This window comes from Protopterus annectens, chromosome 2.part1, assembly GCF_019279795.1.
Source record: "Protopterus annectens isolate FY-2018-M chromosome 2.part1, PAN1.0, whole genome shotgun sequence".
Taxonomy (NCBI): domain Eukaryota; kingdom Metazoa; phylum Chordata; order Ceratodontiformes; family Protopteridae; genus Protopterus; species Protopterus annectens.
Genome location: NC_056729.1, coordinates 954470588 through 954495878, shown reverse-complemented (window position 1 = coordinate 954495878; position 25291 = coordinate 954470588). Strand labels below are relative to the sequence as shown.

The 25291-nt window shown below is 40.6% G+C and overlaps 1 protein-coding gene across 1 annotated transcript in view; it reads left to right on the top strand.

Annotated features, from left to right (window-relative positions):
* Positions 1–25291, top strand: part of CC2D2A (coiled-coil and C2 domain containing 2A) — a 3655067-nt gene that overhangs the window by 2274433 nt on the left and 1355343 nt on the right. The gene's annotated exons all lie outside the window — the stretch shown is intronic.

The window sequence follows — 25291 nt, the reverse complement described above, 5'->3', positions numbered from 1 at the left end:
TGGCATCACAGTTTTCCAAGACCTTTCACACAAAGACATAAGTTTAACAGCAGAAACTACTCTGACTCACTACAGTGATGGACAACTTGTTTTCCATTATTTTTAGTCCACATTCATTGTATAATTGCTCATACAATACACAGCAACCTGCAAAACAGGTAACCAACTTCATAATTATAATAAAGAAGTAGTAGTAAAAATACTTAAAAAGGACTTCAAAAAAATCTGTAAGCAATATTGGAAATATATGTTGTTCATAGTTTCATAGGTTGGTACTAGGCTATCATCCCTAGGGCCTATACAAGCCTAGCCATAACAATTCCCTGGCTATTTCTTCCCACACTATTTACTTCCCTGGACCCCTGTCTAGCAGGGCGACTGATGTGATCCCCGGGGTGAATTTCCTTTCTCCCATCCAATCATCAAGGTTCCTTTTGAAGATGGCCAAAGTGGTGCTCTGCTTGACATGTATGGGCAGTCTATTCCAGAGTCTGGAGAGTCTGTGGGTCAGGAACCTATCCCTCCAGCATGCTTTGTTTATTGTGATGACAAGATTTAGATCCCTGGAGCGTGTGGCTCTGAGGGACTGGGATTTATGCAAGTGTAGCATGTCCAACAGCTTTGGGTTTGACATGGCCTTGTATGTTAAGCAGAGATCGCCTCGGAGTAGACAATATGCGACAAAGTATAGCTGGAGTTTTTTAAGGCGGTCAGCATAGGGCATCTGCTTTAGGCCTGTGATTCTTTTATTGAGGTATTTCTGCGGCCTTTCCAGTTGTTGCAGATGTCTTGAGAGGTACATACCAAATGGGGCTTTGTATTCTATAGTGGGTCTAATGAAGGATGAGTACAGTGGGACAATGACCTCCTTTTTTCTGGATGAAAAGCCCTTAGTGATGAGATGTGCCACATAGAAGGATTTCCTGACTGTTGTGGCGATGTGGTTATTGAAGGTGAGGCCACTGTCTACCTGTGTCCCTAAGTCTCTTATCACACTTTCAGTGTTTAATGTACTGCCACCTATGTGATAATTCATGGGTACATGTTTTTCCCCAAAGGGGATAACTATACATTTCTTGGCATTGAGCTTGAGCCCATGGCTCTGGAACCAAGCATCTTTTCTGTAAGGCTCTTTTGTAGAGTATCCACATCATTTGGGGATTCAGTAATGGCTCCCAGTTTGCAGTCATCTGTGAACTTTGTTAGCCAGAGTCCCTTAGAGTTGGCCTGTACTTCAGAGAAGTAGATGCCAAACAAGAGAGGTCCCAGGACTGAACCCTGAGGTACTCCACTTGTCACTTGTCTGGAGCTGGATTTAGAGTCAGCTACTTTTACAGTGTGGGTTCTGTCAGTAAGCCAGTTGGCAATCCAATGAGTGACGTAGGGATTAATGCCCAGCTTAGTAAGTTTACCTATGATTCCAGAGTGGGGGATGGTGTCAAAGGCCTTGGCGAGGTCCAGATAGGCTGTGTGGACTGCCTTACCCTCATCCACGGCTCTGGAGACTGATTCGAAGAAGTCAATAAGGTTCAGGAGACAAGATCGGCCCTTCATGAACCCAATCTGGGTGGGGTCCAGTGTTTTAAGGTTGTCAATGTCTTTGTTTATAAGTTCCATGATAATACGTTCCATGGCCTTTCAGATCAGGCTCGTCAGACTGATGGGGCTGTAGTTCCTGGGATCCGAGGTGGATCCCCCTTTGTGGAGTGGGATAACTGTAGCTGTGCGCCACTCAGTGGGCACAAAAGCCTGAGGTGAGGGTATGATTAAACATGACACTTGAGTGAGGTGCCAGTTCATTTTGTAGTTCATGTAGTACGCAGCCTGGGATGTCATCTGGTCCCATGGATGCTGTATTCTTTGCTTTGGAGAGTGTGTTTTTTTACCTGTGTGGCCGTTATTACCGGAATTTGGCAATCTTCCAGTATTAGATGGGCCATTTAGGGGGTCAAGGGAGGGTGAAGTTGGCACTGAATCGATCTGCCAGGATACTGGCAATATCCTTGGGATCAGTATATTTAATGCCATTCTGCTGTAGCTCAGAGCAGATCTGAGCATTGCCATCTAGATTCTTGACATAGTTATAGAATGCCTTGTTGTTGTCTTTGGAATCTTTGGCAATTTTATTTTCGTAACTAGCTTTGGAGGATTTTATGAGGGATCTCAGCTTCTTACTGAGGCTGGTAAGGGAGTTTTTTGCATCCTGGGATTTTTCTCTTTTCTGCAACAGTTTTTTTCCTTTTGTTGTAAAGTTTGTTTATGGCAGAGGGCCACCAGATTGGCTTCCTTTTTTTGGAGGAGAGAGCATCTTGGTTCTATTTGGGATGGCACGATTCATGCATGAGTAGATGTGCTCATACAGTGCCTTAGTGTAGGACTCAGCAGTCGAACTTTCAGTTCCCGTCTGCATGGGTGTCATGAAGTTTGTAATTTCTGACTTGAGTAGCATGAAGTTGGCCTTGGAGAAGTTTTTTATGGAGGTTTCCTTTCTGGAGGGTGGGGGTGGGATGTGGATGTTAAGGGTGATTAGCTTATGGTGTGACCTGACCAACGAGGGGGTGACCATAGGTGTGGAGCATCGATTTCCCATGTTGGTAAAGACCAGGTCTAGGATATTGGAGTCCCTGGTGGGACTATGGATTAGTTGATTCTAGACATTGGAATTTATGAATTCCAAGAACCGTTGGGCAAAGGTATTGGTGCACGAGTAGTTTTCCCAGTTAATGGCAGGGTAGTTGAAATCACCTAGTATTAGGGTGTTTGGTTGTATATTAATATTTTCCAGTATGTTTAGAAAGGTGTAGTGAGAATCTTGGGGCATGGTGGGGGATCTGTAGCAAGCTACAATTTGGATTGCAATCTTACCTAATGTTAGTTGCACCTGGAGAATTTCAGACGCATTGTGTTGGGCAACTAACCTTGTGGTGTGAATATCCTTGGTGAATATGGACACTCCTCCACCTTTAGTGTTTTGATCCTGGTTTGGTAGCCGAAAGGTGTGGTAAGAGTTGTAGCCTGGTATTGCAGGGGTGCTCTCTGGAGCCTTGAACCAGGTCTCAGTTACTGCACAGATATTGATGTTCTCCATTTTTAGGAGTGCCTCGAGAGAGTGCATTTTGAGGTTTCGACTTCTAGCATTGAGTAGCATTACTTTCAGATTTTGCATGCTTGTACCTGTTATGATGGTGGTTTTGTCCTTTGAACTTTGCCTAAAAAAGGCATTATAGGGCTGCCAAGAGCCTTAGCCAGTAACCTGAATCCCAGGGGCGACAGGTGCAGACCAGCTCTGGCAAAGCTTCGTGGTCTGTCGATCTTGTTGTCCCAGGCAGACAGATACTGGATCCCCTTTGAATGACACCAGAAGCTTAGCCAATTGTTGAAGTCAGTCATTTGTCCTTATATTGTGGTATCATTCTGGGCGAAGGCAGGATGCTACTCAGGGCTAGGGTCATACCTGCTTGTGCCACATGATCAGAGAGCTCTTCCATGTCTCTCTTCATGTAGTCCAGGGAGGTACGTCTCAAGTCATTCACTCCAATATGGACAATGACAGTGTCATTTTTGGCCAATAAAAAAAAAATCAGCCAATCACTACTGTATGACATAAGACAGGAAAAGCAACCAGTCATTGAATTAATTGAGTGGGATGAGGAAACAACTTAGTCTTCTAGTAAGAATAACTGCCAGTTAGTGTGAAGGAACACAAGTGTGTTAACCAAAGACAAAATGCACATTAAACATTTGTTATATATAACAGACTTAAAAATGTCAGTAATAGTCTGATTATTTTCAGCTTTAATAACTTTAACATCAAGAAGATTAACAGCATCTGTTGAAACACTTAATGAATATTATAGTTGAAACTACAGGTGGCATTAACATCTTCTATGTGAAATCCTTATTTTTAACTGTAAGATGAATAAGTGTGAAACCTGAGGCAAGAATGTTTCTGGAATCAGATGTTCAAAAAAACTGATAAGTTTTATTTAGGTTATCAATGCATTTGTTTATTTCATGATCAAGTATCTCTGGGTAAAATAGGGTTGGTCCTTTTACATCAGTACACAGACATCAGGTAAGTAATGGTTTAAGAGTAGTAGCAGAGTAAAGCATATGTAGTATGACATGAATAGGGGGTCAGCTGAGGGGGTGGATAGTAAAATGATTCACACATGTACACATGTTCATCATATTAATCACTTCTGCAGTAGCCTTAGGTATATGAGGTGTATCCTACATAGAATATAACAGCTTATCAGCTTCCAAACCTTTGTGGCACATTCCACACATCCAAACCATCAGTCAGCTTGAGCTGAGCTGACTAAAAAGACAGGTTTGGATGCCAAGCCCTTCGTAGATTCCCCTGCTGCAGAAAAGTATGCCTCTTTTAGGCTTTTAAGGATTGAGAATTGGCTTGTGCTGTTCTTTTACTGGACAAATAATTTACCTTTGGAGGAGACTTCCATTTTGAAAAATGTTTATTTGATAACACTTTTCCTGTTCAGGAAAGTTGTATTAAAGCTAGGAATTTGTGTTTTAATGGACTGTCATGAGACTCTGTTGTTGTTTTAAATGAGAGAGTTCTTTTTTCCCCGTTAGTTTAAAAGTTGTTAAAGTAATTGAAAGCCATTTTTTTCTGGGGAGAAATTGTGTTTATTTTACTTTCTGTAGATGGCAAAATGTTTTAAAGTGCTTTTTACTCTGTTTTAATGCGAAAAAAGTTACTTTATAAGACTTCTAAGTTTTATCGTCTTTTGCTTTTTGTTTTCTCTGAGAAATAGGCAGCATTTTTGTTTTGACTATGCAACAACTTGTTGGTCCCACAGCTAGTCTTTCTTCCAGCCACAAGAAGAAAAAGCTAAGCAAACAGACTTAGTAAGCTAGCAGTTTGCATCAGCTGCAGGTGGGTGATTCTGCTGTGGTCTTTACTTGTACTTCAGACCAGTCACCTTTTAACCCAGATCCCTCTGGTATAGCAGCTACAGCCTCTATGGACTAGAGGTTATCCATGTCTTCTGTGGCTGTTTGGGTCCCCTCAGTGGACAAGGGGGAGCTACTCTTGTCTGTCCTCGGTGAAGGAACATGAAAGTCTTCCCTGTTTCGTCAGAATGTTGTGCCATGTTGACAATCAGCTTCTTCCAGTAATAACACTGTTGTTCCCATTTTTCCTATCAAAAAGAAACAGAAAATGAAGCATGTATCCACTCTTCTTCAACTTTTCTTAGATATGAGTAGTTTACTAGGTCTGACTCAGGGTTTAATACAGGATGTTTGTTCTTCTTATAAAGTAGGTAAAAGAAGAGAGAGATACCTCTTTTCCTGAAGAGATTCAAGATTCTGAATCTGAACAGGAAGAGGAAGGGACGGGTACAGGGTTTTTACCTTAGATTTCTGATTCAGACTCAGACAAGAGCTCAGTTTCTGAATCTCCCTGTGGAGGGTTCTCTTTCTCTGATACTACTTCCACAATGTGAAAGTGTTTTCGCTGGGAGAAACACTAGGTTTCGCAGAAAATGCTATGAGTGTTACAGAACAAATTTCCAGAACCTTCACCCTTTCCTCCAGTGCTGTCAGTTTTGGATAATGCCTGTCTTACTGCCTGCAATTTTCCTGATAGCCAGCCTCACCTAAAAATACAGAAAGGATATATAAAATTTCTCAGCCTTTTAATGTTTTTCCAAAACCTGACCTATCAGCTATAGCTTTAGTTAATCATACAGCTGCTAAACGGTTTGATAATTCCAATCCTACTTCTAATAAGGATGAGAAGATTATGGATACATATGTGGGGAAAGTATATGATTCTGCAACATTTATTTAAACATTTTTTTTTAATTATAAGGCTCATATGTTACAGTTTGTTCTGACTAGTGGTGAAAATATATGGAATGTTTTCTCTGCAGTTTCTTCTTTTGAGGAGAAATCTGCTTTAAATAATTTATTTACTTCTGTTGTAAAAGTCACTACTCATTGTTTACAGTGTATGTATGACTCAATTGGTACTTCTTTCAGGGCTATGGCTACTGGTACTGTTTTTGAGGAGGTTTGCCTGGCTGCATTCTTGGAACCTCCCAGATGATGATAAAAATGAGATTTTAAATTTTTCTTTGGATAGAATTTAAGTTTCTGGCACCTCTACTACAGAGATGACCAAAAAGTGTGGTAAAAAGGGGTAAGCTGATAAAGGGAATCTTCAGTATTTGTCAGCTATCCTTTTCCAAATTTTCTAAGGGACTCTGTAAACCCTCAGCCAGTTTGGGCAAAAAATAAAAATAAATGGTCTCAATAAAATGCATGGAAACAGACATTTAATGGCAAGAAGTTTCCAAAAAGCATTCAAGAACCTCTCAAAACTAAGGACAGTCCGACAAGTCAGAATAACTTCAGACAAATGGGTTCTGGAGACCATTCATCAAGGTTGCAGATGGCTTTGGGAGGAAATTCCTCCATTCAAAGAGGTAATCCCTCATCCACCAGACCAGTCTCTTTTATTTCTACCTGTCCATCATCACATGCTCTCCCAGGGTGTGATAGCACCATCTCCTCCTTACCAGTTGGGGGGAAGGTTTCCTCAAAAATGTTTTAGTGCCATAGAAAGAAAATGCTTCAAGACCAGTTCCAGATCTTTCTTTCTTAACAATGTTTGTAATAGTGCCCAAATTCAAAATTGTCACTTCACAACCTATTACCTCTTCTTCCACATTTCATTTTACTTGTAACACTAGATTTAAAGGATGGTTATTGTCATCCCTATTCATCCTGACTTTAGGTGTTTCTTAAGGTTTTGTGTGTCTAGATCACATTATCAGTTCTCTGCCTTAGTCTTTAGACTGTCCACTCCACTAAGTGTGCTCACAAAGTGTTTAGCTCCAGTTATATCTCATTGCAGGCAACAGGGTAAAGTGTCAGTAGTTTGTCACTTGTATGAGAGATGGCTTACACAAGCTGGGGTTCCCAGAGAACATTCAAAAGTTTTTTTGACTATTTCACACAGGATTGTGTTCCTGGGTCCAGCTAGACACCTCAGTTCAAAGATCTCTTCTTCCACAGGAAAAGTAGATCTTTATTTAGATCTATTTCTAAGGTTTTCCACTCAGACTTCAGTCACTGCAAGGGAATACCTCAGGATTTTGGGCCTCATAGCATCTATGATTCTTATGAAATCCCTGGCAGGACTCCATATGAGAAAGATACAGTAGTATCTGAAGTTTGTTTGGTCACAGCAACTGTTTTCTTTTCAAATCCAAGTGCTGGGGTTTGTTAGAAGAGAAATCACTTGGTGAATCAGCAAATATCCTTAAATCTTGGCTTCCCATCCCCCCACCCTGTTCCAAAGCAGTCACTCACCACAAATGCCTCAGACTCTGCTTTTAAAGTAGTTTAATGGGGGATAAATGTCCATGGTGTTTGAAACACAAAGGACAGACACAAGCACATAAATATAAAAGACATGCTTGCCCTGATCAAGACACTCAACTGTCTGAACCATCTTTGGCCCCCTGGGACCTCTTCAAGTTGTTACAGGGAATTCCACAGTTGTGTGGTACATCAACAAGCAAGGGGGAGCCAGGTCATACCCCCTTTGCAGACTGGCCATGTTAGCTTGTGATATAGCATCACAGCATAATCTCACTCTACAGAGATCTGCCATCCTGTCAGAGCAAAACTGTGTGGCAGATAACCTGAACAGGACAAGGTTAGACCCTTATGAATGGAAACTAGATCAGGGAGTCTTCTAAGATTTGATTAATCTGTTGGGAGTTCCTCTAGTATACTTATTTGCCTCCTCTCTGAACAATCAGCTGGCAAGATTCTTCTCCAGGACTCCATAAAAGAAGGCCTGGAAGACAAGTGCCTTTTCTTTCCTTGAACAAGAATGTTCCTGTATGCTTTTCTACCCTTTCCACTGATATTCATGGTTCGTTTGAAGATTCAGAAGGAATTCCTGAAGATCACTGTGGTGACTCCCTTCTCGCCCAAGAAATGTATGCTTTTCTATCCTTTCCACTGATATTCATGGTTCGTTTGAAGATTCAGAAGGAATTCCTGAAGATCACTGTGGTGACTCCCTTCTCACCCAAGAAACCGTGATTCTTCTTCTTTTGGAAATGGCCAGGCGCAATTGCCACAACCTTACTTACAGACTGGATCTACTCTCTCAAGACCAAGGATGTTTGATACAACTCTACTGCAATCAACTTCATTTGACTGCCTGAATAATAGAATCTGAATTCCTTTTAGGCATATATTTACTGAAGGTGTGCAGCAAGTAGTAAGGGAGGCAAGAGTGCCTGCTACGAGAAAATCATATATTTGTAAATGGAAAAGGTTTTCTAGTTGGTGCCAACAAACATAACAAGCACCCATTCAGGGCTACTTTTTTCTCTGGTTTTACATTATTTTGTGTGCGTTACTATCCTATGGCCTTTCTTACTTCTCCATCAAAGTTCATTTATCATCCATTTCAGCATGTCTGCCCGTGGATCTCCCTCTTTCAATGCATTGTCATGTCAAAGTGTTTTTGAAAGGGCTTTTGCATAACAGTCCTCCAAGAGGGATTTTAATTTTCTGTTGGAGAAACTAACACTTGCTCTGTTTTGTCCATCTAACCTGACTGACTTGAGGTTCTTAAAATGGAAAACCGTTTTACTGATTGCTTTGACCACTACAAGAAGGATATCTGAGTTAGAGGCTCTTATGATGAGTAAACCATATCTCATTTTTCACAGAGACAGGATTTCTTTGACAATTAATCCTCATTTTATGCCTAAAGAAGTATCAGAGTTCACTTTAAACCAACTGTCCAGCTCTCCGTTTTCTTTCTGAACCTAGAAATGAGGGAGAATGGATACTCCATACCTTGGATGTCACAAACAACTCGGGTAATATCAGTAGAACTAAATCTTTCAGATGTTCCAATCGGTTGTTCATATCTTGTGAAGGTAACAAGGATGACCTGCATCAAAACATGCTGTTTCTAACTGGGTGTCTAAGGCTATTACCTTTTGTCATATTAACACAGCAAAACTATTCCAGGCAGGGCTAAGGTCCAATCTACGATGGCCTTGGCTTCATCTATGGATTTTTGGAGATGCTGAATTCTAGATGTTTTCTAGAAGCTGCAGTTTGGTCCTCTGAACATACTTTTACAAAGCACTATAAGCTTGATTCAATTCATTCTCTAGGTCTAGATCAGGGTTTGCTAGGACCATTTTCCAGGGGCTCCTGAACTCTTCTTCTTCCACCTCCAAAATGTATTTAGCTATGGTAATCTACCCATATAGCTAAGGCTACTGCAGCAGTGATCAATATGATGACCAATAGTACAGTTGTGTAAGTAACTTACCGTAACTGTAGATGTTCGAATGATCACTACTACAGTAGCTGCACTGCCTCCACATCCCCTTTGTTTTTTCATGTGTTGTTTACGCCAAGGTGTGGATATTTATTTTTTGTTATTCCTAGCATTTTCCTTTCAGGGCTCAGTCTCTGTCTCTGTTGGCATGAAAGTTCTGAAGGGCTTGGTACCCAAGCCTGTCTTTTTAGTCTGCTCAGTTCAAGCTTACTGATGGTTTGGGTGTGTGGAAGGTGTTCTGAAGCTCTGGAAGTTGGTCAGCTGTTATATCCTATGCAGGAGGATATAACTCACAGAGCTAAGGCCATTGCTGCTGTAATCATACAATCATCTACTGTTATGATGTTTATTTATATAACTGTACTTTCTCTTAAATATAGGCATTGACATAAAAGCCATAATTGAATTTGTTTTACTGCACTGTATTTTATGCACATCTTAGATTGCATTTTGTATATATCATTTTTCCCAATGCTCTCCGACTGGATCTTTTAATGTCACACTATCTGCATTCAATCTTACTATGTTCTGAATTTTGCTCTGTGCTCATTTTGCATACACTATTGTTGAGTGAAAGACTGTGATGTATTTCCTAATCTTACCAGGTGAACAATTAGTAAGTAAATAAAATGTGTTCCTCTGGGAGTTCTGTTGACCATAGTTGTGATTCTCACAATAATGAGACTGAAGTCATAAAAACAAAGAATTTATAGTAAGTCTTCATTCGTTAACTGAGTAAGTGAATAGGTCCCAACAGCAAGCGAGTTTTTCACCCATTGCTCAGGCCATCAGGCAAATGGCAAACATGCGAATTACCATGCCTGCCAGTCATTGGGCGTTTCCACGCCCATTTTCCCTCAGTCACTACCGACATACCCATACCTGCGCAGAACTAAGTGCAAGGTACTTCTCTAATATAATGCTGGAAATTTGGCAGTGTCCCTATATTCCCTGGAGGACAACAAACTTGACAGCAGTGAGATAGGCATACAAATGTGTTGTGTCTTAATACTTGCAGATTCACAGTACCACAGAGTACAAGCAGCTGCCTCAGGTTAGAAGAATACAGGTGTCTGACAGCAGATTAACTGCAGTAGAGCTACAGCTGCAAGCAAGGAATGACTGTTGGACTACATTTAGAGGCTGATGCACAACATATGTCCATTAGCATTGTAGGCATCCTCAACATAATGCTTTCTAGCTTTCACGTGGATCGCCATCTCATCTCCACTTATACACAACTGACCTGCAAAGGGCTTCCCATGAAGCCAGGGCACGTCTATGGACTACGCTTGTAAAGGCTCCAGGGCCATTGGCCTAATACACACCTGTGAACCTATACATAGTGAAGACAGAGGTACTACCAGTATCACATGTAATGCAGAACAAAGAAGAATATAGCTTAAATAGTTTACATAACCATTAAGCAGACAGTATTAAGCTGGTATGTAGATTGCATGAGAAGCCAGTATTTTTGGAAATGCCTTATGACAGATCCCTTAAACAGTTGCATTTATATTTAACAGCCAGCTGTGTTTTCAGTAAGTTTTTGAAAATCCAGCATCTTGTTAATATTTTATACATTTTAAAGTAAAGCACTCCAAATGGTAGGAGGTGTTTTGCTATGCTTGCTCATCTGCTGGTAGTGTGTAAGTTGGTCTTTGTAGTTGAGAGTCACCCTAACTTCTTAGATTGTATCTGGACAGTTTTACAGATAACTTGCTTCTCAGAGGTGGGTAATAGTTAACATTTAACAGCAAAAGTGTGTCTTTGGCTTCATCAGACAGCCCCATAGCTTTTTATTTTATATTTGTTTGTTGAGGTAATGCAGGGATAATTTTTATATGGTAGCATAATTATATGTTATATGCTAGTTGGATAAACTTTATTATGCAATATAAGTTAGTTAAGATTCAAAAACTTGGACAACCCTATCAGTGTGCACAATATAAATCGAGAATTCCCCATGAAAAAAAAAATGCTGGGTACTAAAATGCTTTTCTCTGTGATCATAAGTAGAGGCTCTAAGTGAAAAACAGGTTATTCACTCTTTGCTACACTATGAAAGTAATTGTGTAATACTTTACAAAAAAAAAAAGAAAAAGAAAACTTGCATATTTTCATACAAAATCATTTCCATAAAGCTCGACTGCTAATCTACTCACCAAAATAGGTTGCATATTTATTTGTTTATTTAACATTTGTTTATCGGGAAAGTCCGACTTGGAACGAAGCCAGTTTTCAGTGGAGGCCTGGGGAGAAATGATCTAGTAGATGCATGTCTTTGTACCATGGGAGGAAACCGACATGAACACGGGGAGGACATGCAGACTCCGCACAGAAGACACCCCAGCCAGGAATTGAACCGGAGAACCTCTTGATGTGAGGAGGCAATGCTACTGCTGCACCACTGCGCCATGCATATGGCCAGTAGCTCCAATACTTTTTTTTTTCCCCCAGCACAGCTACCAGCCATGCAGACTACTGTTTAGTTGTTCATAGCTGTGATGAAAAAAATAATTATTACTGGGAATAGGTATATGAAACCATATTTCTGAAAACAAATAAATCAAGCCTGTAATTTGAAGAGCTCCTTTCTAAAAAAAAAAAAAAAAAAAACAGCAGAAACTATAATGTACTGCATAAAACGTCAGCATGTACATGTTCAGTGTTTGCACAGTATATTGTTTAGATACACCCTGCAACACAGGAGCTGCAGGGGGAACACTGAAGTACAGTTATGCATTGACATTATTTAGAAAAGGTAAGCATTTATTTTTTTAAATGATGTCATTGTATAGTAGCAATAACCTTCTGGATGTGGGCATCAGGATTTACCGAGAGTTAAGTTTTCTTTTAGCAGTTGAGCTTTGCTTTCATGATTTAACCACACCAGCTGTGGGTAAATCCTGTGATACCCACACCCAGTTGTGGATTATTGCTAAAATATCTAATTTTCTGCAGTTTATTAGACACCTATATTCTGTGGAGACTGCAGTGTTGTAATTGGCATGGCATACTGAAGTTTGGGCAGAAGTACATTTAATGCAGTTGCATGTTTTGCCTTGGGCAGAAGTACTTTTAATGCAGTTGCATGCCTTGCCTTCATGGTCAATAAATGTGATATTTTAGTGCAAACTTCGGTTTAAGTGCCTTGTTAATTTGCAGTTCTATGTGTTTGTTAAAGGAATGTGGCTGTGGTCCATTGTTATATCTTGGTTTTCTGATGGCTAACAATGAGAATTTCTTTATTTTCAAGACCTTTAATTGATAGTTGAGTGGCACTGGCAGTTTTCTGTGGATCCTAAAACATCATAACTGTAGAGTTCTGCGTGTTTGTGGAACGTTTGTTATTACAGACCTAGTTGCGCACTGTACTAAAATAATTTTATAGTCATAGGTTTAATTGTGTAGAGGATATATTTGCCCTTAGAAGCACCAGTTTTAATGAATTTTGAATACTTCATAAGTTGGAGAGGAGACTGAATATATATATGCCAGTGGAAACATGGGGATAAGAGGAAGGATCTGAACTCCTGTTTATAGTAATCTCTGAAGTGCATGTTTATTCTGATAGGTTAAGAGAATGTCTGTGAATACTGTGACAGCAGGGTCACTGGAATCAAGGAAAATAAAACTGAGGAGGATAGGATGGAATGACATTATATACCCAGAAAGGAATAAAGTATGTGTTAAAAAAAACGTTTGAGGATTTGCATTTTTATTTAATTTGTTAATTAATCTGGTAATCACACCAGATGCAAGTGCCTCTTTTCAGACTTAACTCACAAGCACTGTCGAGTTAAATGACATCTGAAGAGTCATACAGTAGGCAAATAGAGATGTAATCAAACACAGGGCTGCAGGGAAGAATCTGATTCACAGTATACAGACTTTCTGTAGTATTGTGTCTGATAAAGATAAGAAAGAAAGGCAAGAAATGTGATTTTGGCCACATCCACTACTTCTCTACCAAGCTGTAGCTACATGAAAATAATAGGTGGAAACTTTCAACTTCCTTAACATGTACAAATAAGCAATGTTATGTAGTCCTATCTCGCCGTAATTCTTGCTGGATGGGTTTGGAGCCTATATTCGGCTGCGACTCGGCCGATATTAAAGCTCGAGAGCTTTTACTGGCTCGAGGCTAGCCCCTATCCCATGATGCCTCACGGCAGTTCCCCAGATCTTGTTTACCGCAAAAGCTTCAAGGTTGTGTTTTACTGGCTCGTTGGCTACGTAAAACAATTTTTTTACTTACTTAGTCCTTTTCTACCACCTTTTTTTATCTTGTATATATATCTTAATAATTTTTTTCTGTATTGTGCGACTGCTTTTGAAAGTTTTCAACCCCTATTTCCCCCTTAGGACTGTACAGCCCATTTAAATTAAAGGGCCGTAGTGCCTGTTTAAGTTAGAGGGCCTTTCCTCCCTGTGTGTGTGACTGTTATAAAAAAAAAAAAAAAAAAAAAACTTTTCTTCTCCTTGCACTTTTATTTTAGTGTTTAACAATGTCTAAAGATAAAGACAAGGATCACAAGGATCATCGCCCTTCGGGCTTCAAAAAATGCGACTGGTGTGCACAGAAAATGTCTCTTACAGACAGCCACACCAGTTGCGTATATTGTCTGGGCGAAGCCCATTTACAGGAACCCTGCACCTTCTGTCACGCTTTTAGTACAAGAGTGTTGAACGAAAGGAAGAGAAAACTTATTGACAGGGGTCTCATGACCAGTTCCTTCCAGGAACAGCTGGAACTTGGTCAGGCAGCTGCAAAATCTTCAAAGAGAAAATCATCGGCCCCGACTTCAGAGCCGACCAAAAAGTCTAAAGTGTCGGAACCAAGGAGTTCCGGTTCTGACTCTGCTTCATCTTTGGTGCAATCCATTCCCTCGGTTCTGAGGCAGTCTTCGGTACCGAAGATTTTGCCCGACATCGAGACTGTATCTCCTAATTTGAGATCTCCTATTTTAGAGAGAAGGAGGTCTCCTTCAGTCTCCACCAGATCCTCCAGGACCCTATCAGATGAGGTCATTGAGAGGGTGGTGAAGAGGTTGCTTTCGGATCCCGCTCTGGCTAGAAAATTGACCCCTCGAGACCCAAAGGTCTCAGAGCCGTCCCCCGTACCAGTCACTGTTCCTCCGACTGCTTTGCTGTTGGAGCCTATTACGTCAGGTTCCTCTGTCTTCGACCCTTCGGCTCCGGGATTCAGCCTGTTTCCTCAGAGCCAATTACTCTCTCCTCGATGGCTCAGTCTGGAGCCGAGGGTTCTGGGAGCTGATGCTCTCGTGTCGACTCCGAGGGGGGTGGTCACCTTGGGTTCTCTTCGGAATTGATCCTCCCTCTCAGAGCCTCAGCTCGGCTCAGCTCTGCTCCCACTTCTGCTTCGGAGTCGTTCCCTCTTGCTAGGAGTCGACCATCCGCCCCCTCAGAGCGGAGGTCTTCTTTGTATTGGGGGGGAGGCTTTCAAAGCTATAGAGAAGGCTTTATCCTCTGCCAAAGCCATTCCTTTGGAACCTGTGTCCCACCAGCAGCAGGCAGCAACCTCTTCCCCCCTGCCACCCCCACAGGATAGGGAACCAGAGGCCCAAGTAGCCCCCATTGGAGGCATCCCCCTTCCGAGATCTCCCCAGATTATCCTACTGGAGAGCTCCCTTGGAAGAGGTTATGTAAGTGGAAACATGTCGACTCCGCTGAGTCTGTCACATCAGACACTGATTTAGAGGAATCAGAAGGGTCCCCTAGATCTCCCTCTGAGGATGTCTCCTCTGACATCCTAGAAATCCTTAGACAGAGAGGTGATTGAAAGACCTCTAACCCTACTGAGGATGAATCAGTGTATCTTGAGGCCTTTAGCTCTCGACCTTCCGCCTCTTGGGTGACACCGCCTTATGACCAACGTTTGGGGGTCATTTCGTGGAAAGCATGGACCTCTCCAGATTCAGTGGAAGCCGTTCTGAGGAGGCCAAACAAATTTATGACAGCACCTGAGGACATGTCTTTCCTTAGCAAGGGAGTTCCAATTGATGCTATTGTGTTAGCAGTAGCCACCAAGAAGGAATTATCTGAAACGTCTTCTAATAGCCATCCTCCTAACAAGGAGTCCAGGACGATGGATAGGTATGGAAAGCGTGCTTTTTCTTCAGCGGCATTTACACCAAGATCGCTGAATTACCTGACTCATTTCACTCGTCTTCAGAGGGATCTACTGAAATAGTTAGGAGATACCCTCCAGGGTTCAGTAGCTCTGGGTTCCATGGACAAGGTTTCCACGCAGCTCTCCACCTTTACTTCCATAGCTAACTCCTCCATGAGGCTGATCTCATATGTAGTAGATGGAGCAAGCAGGGCAGCCGCAGCAGGAATATCCCTCAGGAGACATTCGTGGATGCATTTTTGTAATTTTATGCAATCCTTCAAGTCTTCCTTCACTAACGTTCCCTTTGGTTCATCTCTTTTTGGACCCCCAAGTGAAAGAGACTTTGACTAGGTGCGAGCAGGAAGGAAAAACCTTATTGCCACAGGAGTCCGTTTCTCTCTCCTGTCCAGACCATATAGAAGGGAAAATGTGGTTCTGCAAATCCCAAAAAGTGTTTCCTCAGGCACAAGGTCAACCCTCCCCCAGGGGCAAAGGGGGAGGATATAATGGAAGATGCCGCCCTCGTGGCAGAGGAGGTCCACAACATCAGGGAGACAGAGAAGCTTTATCTGATCATCCCTTCCATCGACCCTGAAGGGTTGCCCGACTGTCCGTCTATGGAGGCAGTCGGGGGTTGTATATTGCTGTACCCAAGCGCCTGGCTAACTATCCCTCAAGATCATTGGGTACACACAGTAATATCCAGAGGTTACCTGATTCCCTTTATTTCCAAACCCCTAACAAACCAGTCTCTTCCAGATGTACCACCCATCCAACTAGACCATGCAACATCAGAGGTCTTCTCGTTGCTGCAAAAAAGAGTCATCCAAGAAGTCCCTGCAGAGCAAATAGGATCCGAAACATACTCTTAATTCTTTTTAGTTCTAAAAATGACAGGGGACTGGAGATCAATTCTAGATCTCTGCAGGCTCAACAAGCATGTAAGAAAATCAAAGTTCCAAATGGTCACTCTGCAGTCGCTATTTCCCTTTATCACAAAAGACAACTGGAAGTGCTCAATCGATCTCCAGGATGCATACTACCACATCAAAATGGACAGGCGCTCCAAGAGACACTTATGCTTCCGGCTGGAAGCCTGCCATTTTCAGTCCAGAACACTGCCCGTTGGCCACACTACAGCCCCCAGAGTGTTTACCAAATGCATGGAAGTGGTAACGGCTCACCTGAGACGTCAAGGATTCCAGGTGTTTCCTTACCTAGACGACTGGCTCCTCTCTGCTACCACCAGGCATCAACTCATAAGGACCAGGGACGAGACTCTGTCCTTGTGCACCAGCCTAGGCATCACTGTCAACTTACAAAAGTCAGTCTTATCTCCCTCGCAGCATATTTTATATCTAGGCTCAGAAATAGACACAATCACCATGTCAGTAAAGCTAACACAGGAAGGAGTGGAATCTCTATGCAGTCAGATCAGATCCTTATTAAACAAACAAAGAGTCCAGGCCAGAGTAGTCCTTCAAGTCCTAGGGACTATGGCTTCCGCCATCTTATTAGTTTGTCTTGCTCGCCTACATATGAGGATTTTCCAATGGGTGCTGTTTGCACAATGGTCGATGCAAGACCTTCCATTGTCTCACCAGATATTAATAACAAACGTATACAAAAGGGATCTGACATGGTGGTTACACACGAAACAACTTGTCATAGATCGTCCACTTGTTCCTCCCCAAGAGAGAGCAGTTTTGACCATGGACACTTCCCAGATTGGGGGGGGGGCATTATCTGGGAAAGACAGTCCAAGGTACTTGGCAAAACCACAAAAACCACTTGCACATCAATGTTCTGGAGATGAGAGCGATGCTATATGCATTGCAAGCACTTCGCAGCTCCCTTCCCACTTGAACGATTGCGATTCAATCAGACAAACATGTCTGTCGTGTGGTACAGAAACAAACAAGGGGGAACCAAGTCCTGCCCGCTTTGCAGAGAGGCCTTAAGAGTTTGGAAATGGGTGATGGATACTCAACGCTTACTGATAGCAATGCATATCCTGGGGAAATCCAACGTAATAGTGGATAAACTCAGCCAAGCAATTCTAATGCCTCACCAGTGGTCCCTGAATCCAATGGTTGTGAAAGAGATCTTTCACAAATGGGGCCAGCCTTGCTGTGATCTGTTTGCCACTCACCTGAACACCAAATGCAGCAGCTACTTTGCCTTCATTCCCCATCTGGGGATGTCATGCAGGGATGCTCTAGTTCATGATTGGGCTATCCTCCTTTTCCACTCATCCCCAAAGTAATACAGAAAGCTAGACAGTTGAGGAATTCCTTGATCCTCATTGCTCCTTACTGGCCTCGATAAGTCTGGTTTCCATTCCTGTGGCCCTACCTTTTGGAGGAACCATGGATTCTGGACCCATCTCCAGATCTCCTGATTTATCAATTGGGACAGTTCCATCCCTCCATCCACACCCTCAAATTGACAGCATGGCTACTCCAATTCCACGTATAGCTAGGTGCATTCCCTTATCCCCAGCGGTCAAACACATCCTAATTTTATCCCATAAACCTTCCACTCAGAAACTATATTCTAGCAAATGGAAAAGGTTTTCCCTTTTGGCTACGAATTGGGGCTTAGATCCATATACAGCTCCTTTAGAATCCATTTTATCCTTCCTAACAACAATTTTTCATGAAGGAGCGGCAGCCGCTACAATTAGAGTTCAGTTAGCTGCAATTTCCAATTTCCATTTTGGTTTCATGGGAAATCCAGTCATGCAACACTCCCTCTGTAAAACCTTCTTAAAAGGAGTTCTACTTCTTAGGCCCCCCAATAAAACAACCATTAGAACCCTGGGACTTAAATTTAGTCCTCTCATCTTTGATGTCTGCACCCTTTGAACCATCCTCGTCATCAGACTTAAAATTGTTATCATGGAAAACCTTGTTCTTGGTAGCTATAACATCGGCTAGGAGAGTCTCGGAACTTCAAGCCCTAACCATTCGACCTCTTTACATTATCTTTCACAAGGATAGAGTCTCTCTCAGGACAAACCCTTCCTTTCTTCCTAAGGTATGCTCAGAACACAACCTGAATACTACCATTGAGTTACCTGTGTTTTTTCCAAACCACTGTAATAAATCAGAGTATAGACTTCACCAGCTAGATGTCCACAGGATACTCAGATTCTATATACACAGGAAATCTGATCAACTTTTTGTTTCCTTTTCTGACAAAAGGAAAGGCTTGCCTGTTTCAAAAATTACTCTTTCAAAATGGCTTTCAGATTGCATATCCTTTGCTTACCAACAAGCTGGTAGACAATTATCGTTAAAAGCTAAAGGTCATTCTACTAGGGCTGTAGCTACTTCATGTGCCTTTAGATCTAGGCTCCCAATTGATATTATTTGTGCAGCAGCTACTTGGGCAAGACCACATATGTTTGTCACTCATTGCAAATTGAATTTGGCCTCCCGGGACAAGTCATCCTTTGGGTCCACTGTGCTGAAGAGTTTCTTCGCTTGAGCCACCCGGGATAAAGGTGGTAGGGACGCTGTCCCATCCAGCAAGAATTACGGTGAAATAGGACTACATAACATAAAGAAATGATGTACTTACCATAACGTTCCATGTTTGTAGTTCATCTCACCTATATTCTTGCATCCCTCCCTCCAACCCCCTTCCTGTTTCTGGGGGATATAGTGGACCTCTTTTTGGGGCTGCCTGACTTTGCTCTTTATTGCCCACCTGGAATGGATTATATTTCTAATCCTTTGCTGTATTTATAAAGCTTCTTTCTTATTATTATTACCTGATAGGTTTTTATTACTTTCTTGCAAACTAGATCTGGGGAATCGCCGTGAGGCACCATGGGATAGGGGCTAACCTCGAGCCAGTAAAAGCTCTCAAGCTTTAGTATTGGCCGAGTCAGAGCCAAATATCAGCTCCAAACCCATCCAGCAAGAATATAGGCGAGATGGACTACAAACATGGAATGTTATGATAAGTACATAACTTCTTTTTTTTTAGCAACCTCTTCCATTTTACTTATATATCCTAATTTTACTGTTGCAGAACCATGGAGGAAAGGTTTATGTAGGTTAGTACTAGGTTGTGTGCTCTAGTGGGACATTTTAAGCGTAGCCTAATTTCCCATCCCAGAGGTAAGAATCACCTTAACCATTATGCCAGGCATACCACTGTTGATGCACAGACGCAAACTATACTAGCAGTGATTCTGCATGACGATCGTTGTCCGCCCTACATCAGGGAGTTAAAATCAATGAGCTGAAGCATCATGCAGTAAAAAGTCAACAAATAGTAGGTTAATCTATTTGCTTTGAATCTGGATTGGGAAGCTGTACTATCTTAGTGTTTGTCAACAAGATATAGACTATAAACTGCAGAAAATATGAATGGTGACTCAGAATCAGAATTAGTTGTAAAAATGGAATATAACCATAGTCATGGATCACTTCAGTCTGCCACAGAAATTGAGTGTGTCCATTACAGGGTAAGTAAGAAAATTATTAGAAGTCAGGAAGCCAGATTTGAGCAGAAGGGAAACTCATTCATGGGATATTTAGAAAGAGTTACCTCACCTGAGAGACTTGTATTGCTTCAGTTGCTTTATTCACAAAAGGTAACAGTCAATTTATCTAGCAGCTCCTCCTGAACTTAACTGTGCTATTATATTATTAATATTTGTAGTTTCTGTTATACTGAGTCATGCTCACAGTATTCAAAAAATTGTATATATGTAAAGATGTGTAAATTCTAAGAGAGTTTAACAGTCTATCTGCCACAAAGTTCTCCTCGCTTGGTATATAAGAATTTTCATTTATAATGATGTGTATTTTTAATGTATTTTTAACTCTTCCCTGTTTTTGCAATATTTAACTTATCCAACTCCATAAATGTTGACCACATATGTACACATTTTAAATAATTTAATTCTACCCATATAACAATTTATTTATTTGTTTTTGTTTTCTGGGAAAGCCCGTCTAGGTAATACCCATTTTCAGTGGAATCCCGAGGAGAAAAACTCCATTTGCTTACATTGCGTTATAGTTAGATCCAGTTACATTTCTATTTACATTTATACACACACAGTAGTTACATTTGTACGTTCTAAGATTTTACAGAGGTAGAAGTTACTAAAGAGAAAAGCGCACATGCATCTTAGTGGATTGTACTGGCAGCAGTTATGTATAAAATTGTTTTGTCATTTCAGTGAGAGTTTGAGAGTATTCTGTTTAAGTAGAGTATTTGGAAAGTGTTGTACAGTGAGCACAAAGTCTTAACCCAAGGATGAGCATGTGCAGGACCAGGATTGGTTAAGATGTTTAAGCAGTGGTTTAAAACTGTTGAGTTTTTTGGAAAGTTTTATTTCTGTGGGGATAATATTCCAGACTTTAGCAATGTATTGGGAGTAGAGTGAGTCTCCTGCAACATTATTTGATGTATTTGTGTGTAGTAAGAATTTGCTACTAGAACGGAGGTCCCTTGCTGGACATTAGGGCACTAATAAGTTTTGCAGTTCAGGGCATTTTTCTGGATGAGGATTGAGTTTGTGCTGTAGTTGTGAATATGTTAGTTAGTTGTGTAGTTTAAGCCAGTTTAATTACTTTAAGCTATGACAATGGTGGGCCCTATGAGAGAGATTGGTGACAAATTTAGCTATTTTACTGTAGCAGGAGGCAAGTTTCTTTCTACAAATATTGTTTAAGTTTGTTAGGATAAGAGCAGAGTATAAGAGAGTTGACAATAAAAAGGTGATGGCTGGACTTTTTCTTGCAGTATCTGTAAGAAATCCATTGATATAAAGGGAACCTTGTTTCTGGTGTGTAGATTTAATGGTGTGCAGTGTCTACTGGTCATATTTGAGATTGTCATCTATTATAATGCCTAGAAGATTACTGTGAGCTGCACTTTCAGTGACAGTATTACTTGCTGACTTTATGGTAAAAGATTGCTTTTGATTTGGCAACTTTCTGAGGTAAAAAGCATTGACTTAGTTTTCTTGGCATTGAGCGGGAGATTTAATTCTTTGAGCCACGTTTCTATAGAGGAGAAAAATATTTTTGGATAATGGCTTGGTGCTTATTTATTGTTGAGGCTGCACTTATTAATGTTGAGTTGTCTGCATACTGAACTAAACTAGCATGGTGAGTGGAGGTGTGGAGGTTATTAATAAATATGTTAAATAGGAAAAGACCAAGGATAGAACCCTGAGGGACACCTGTAGTAACTGGTTGAAAGGATGTGTAGGTTTGTTGCCATTTAGTGGCTTATTGCCTTCCATATAGGTAACTAAGAAACCACAACAAGGAGTATTGTGAAAATCCTATTGAGGAGTGTTGAATGAGCAATTGCTGGTGCAAAACAGTATCAAATACCTTTGAAAAGTCTAAGAACATGGTGGCCATAAGCAGACTATTGTTTCTATGTTGGTTTATTATATTGGTAAAACGTAGTAGAGCATTAAAGGTACTGTGCTGGGGCCTAAAGCCATGTTGTGTTTCTGAAAGCAGGTTAGTTGAGGTTAGATCTTGCTTCAGATGCATATGGATGCATTTCTTTAATATTTTGAGGGTGGGAGGGAGAATCGCTGTTAGTCTACAGTTATTAAACTCAGTAGATGTGCCACCTTTATACAGTGGTATGATATAGAATTTTTTCCACAGTGATGGGACATATTTTTCTGCTATGGACAAATTAGTATAAACACAGGGAAGGCTATGACTTTTGCAGCCATTTTTAGGTAGTCTGATGGTAGTTGGTCTACAGCTATGGAAGTAGTTTTTAGTTTAAGGAGCAACTTCATTACGAGTGAGTTGGGTACTGGACTAAAATTGAAGAGCTGTGGGTGGTTTTAGTTGGACAGGGGTAGAGAGAGGGGGGTCAGATGTATTAGTGTCTGAGAGATAATATTGATTGTATAAAGTAGGAATTAAACTATGTGGGGATAGAGTCTGTTGTATTGTCTGGTTTTTAAGAGGCAGTGGGGGTCGTGCCAGGGTGGCTTAGTTTATTTAGTGATGACCAAAAACATTTTGGGTTATTTTGATTTTTGTCTTGTAGGTTGGTATAGTATGTTTAATTGTCCTGTTTGACATGGAATTTTTCAAGGTGTCTAAGATGTCTAAATTGCTGTAAGGCATTTTGAGGTCTATTTTTATACCAATTTTTCCAGGCTTTATCCATTGTTATGAGCTTCATGTCTTTTTTTAGTCATAGTGTGGGTTTGGACTTTACTCTCTTTATTGCATACTGGTGCTAGATTATATAAGGTCTGTAAGAATACATTATTAAAGTGTTCTAAAGCAGTATCTAGCAGCATTGTTCTAAGTATATTCCACTTGTATTGTTTTCATAGGTTCATAGATTACTGCCCTTGTGGACCATTTTTAAGCCAAGCAAATTTTCTCATGTAAGAATCAAACCTTGCACCTTATGTCTGTAAGGTAAACACCTTAACCATTATACCAGCATCTCACATTTAGTGTTTCATTGAAAATATCTTTGCTAAAATTGGTTGTATTTCGTATTTGATTATAGATAATATGTTTGTTTAGGTTATGGTGAGTTCTAATGCTATATGTTGGTATGTGGTCACTTATGCTATCTGAGAGGCAGCCTACTTTTGTCAGTTTGTCTGGTTTGTTTGTAAGAATATAGTCAAATGTTGAGTGTCTCCCCGAAGTTTTATTGATTCTGGTGGGTGTGGTTATTAATTGTTTGAAGTTGTGTACGTTTCTGTATTCAGTGGGGGAAGTGGAATTTGAGTTGCCAGTCTATATTTAAGCCTCCAAGTATTATAGTTTCTTGGTTAATTTGTATGGATATCCAATACAGGATGTTTTCAGCAGTATCAGTGTAATTCTGCGGTGGTATATAAATCGCTGTTAAACATATAGTTTTCCTATTGTTGATTTTTAGGAGTGTTATTAGAAGTTCAGCATTGTTAAATTTGAGTACTTCCTGTGAGAGTCAGGTGATGGTTAGGGAATTTTTATTGATGATTGCTACACCATCTGCACACTTGTTTTGTCTGTCATACCTGAGTATATTGTATTCCTGGGGGGGGGGGGGGGATCTCATTTTCTTTACTTCTTTTTTTAACCAGGTTTTGGTAGCTATGACTACATCAGGAGTGTATGTTGCAAGGTAGGCATGTATGTGTACAGTGTTTTTGTATATTTATGTTTGCCATTGTTTTGAATCTTAACTCTGTGACACACTCCATTTTAAATATCATAAGGCCCTCTTTGCTGTTTCTATTTCTTTATCTAAAATACTTTGTATACCCTCTGTATCTTCTTCACTCTGTGGTATTGTACATATTAAGTTTTATCTGTATAAAGATCTCCATTCACCAGTGAAGTGGAAATCTTCCTTTGAGACCCAGGTCATGGCTGAAACAAACTTCCTGGACCAGCCCTCCCACCTGATTAAGAAAAATAAAGTAAAATCAAAAGATAATTATCCTTAAACTGGTCCTGTCTGACTCCAAAGCTATGGAGAGGAGTAATAAGTAAGTAAACCATGAGGCAGTAGTGACAGTGCCATAGTGTTCTACTTTGTCCCAGTGGTAGTGATGAGAAATGTAGCTAAGTCAGAGGTCTGAAATTGCTAGATAGCAGACCTTAGACTGCTACAAAATAAAATGAAAATAAATTTGAAGAATTGTCAAAACTAACACAAGTAGAGGAACTGAGAGTGTGCATTGAGAAATTAATAAACCTAGTATGGGTGCACATATGAAAAAAGAAGGAAGTATATAAAGGGAAGACAAAATCTGTGGAATTAAAAAAAATGTAGAATTAAAGGTAAAAAGCACTAGGAAGAATTTCAACTGGCTAAGGAGGGACACACTATACTATTTCAGCTTTTAGAAATTCTAAAGTAACATATTATTAAGTGATGAAATTAATTCTCTTTTTAAACACCAAAGATGCATTTGCATTACTGAGTTTACCTTTATTTTGAGATATTTGGAAATAATTTAAAATGTTTCTTATAGACATGTAGTGGACTAATGAAGATAGTTTCATGTGACTAAGAATGTCACTGTGATTATATTGTTAAAACAGGTGCTCTGATTTTTAAAATGTAAATCAAATCAGAGACCAATCAAAAGGTACAAACTGTTGATTATGGAAGTACAGTACTAGAAGCATTTAGTTATTTTTGTTTACTTTAGTCAGACCTTCATAAAATTGTTTATTTTTTTACACCTTCAACATCCAAGCCATAAATTTTGCAAGCATGACAAAACTGTTTAAGCTGCATGATCATGGCTCTAACTCCAATGATTGCCTGCACCCAGACTTCTTAATGAAACTATCCCTTTACATTGTACTCCCCCTCTGTAAACAGTTAGTAAAAGCATGCATGAAAAATCATTCTGTAATCAATCAAAGTATTCTTTTGCACGGCCTTGCTGGTGGCACAGAAAGATGAATATCTGACTACATCTGAAGCAGTCTAAGTTCAATTGACATTCATGTACTTGATAGCGCAGGCAGGGGGAAGATGGACATACCTCTCCTGGGGGAAGGAACATGCTGAAAGGAGCTGTCATGGAACTTTAGTGAAGCTCAAGGGTTATCCTGTCTGGGCCTGGGCAGCATATTCTCGAGCCACTCCTCATAGTCCATATAGTTTAATGACATATGTTACATCACCATTCTGGGTATGGACTAAGGATATATATATAAAAAAAGTGTCCAGCAACATGACCCTTGCAGTTGAGCTTCCCTTCATATCCTTACCATCTCCTGCATGAGTTGTCACCTCTCCTTCCCAAGCATGGCAAGCTGTCT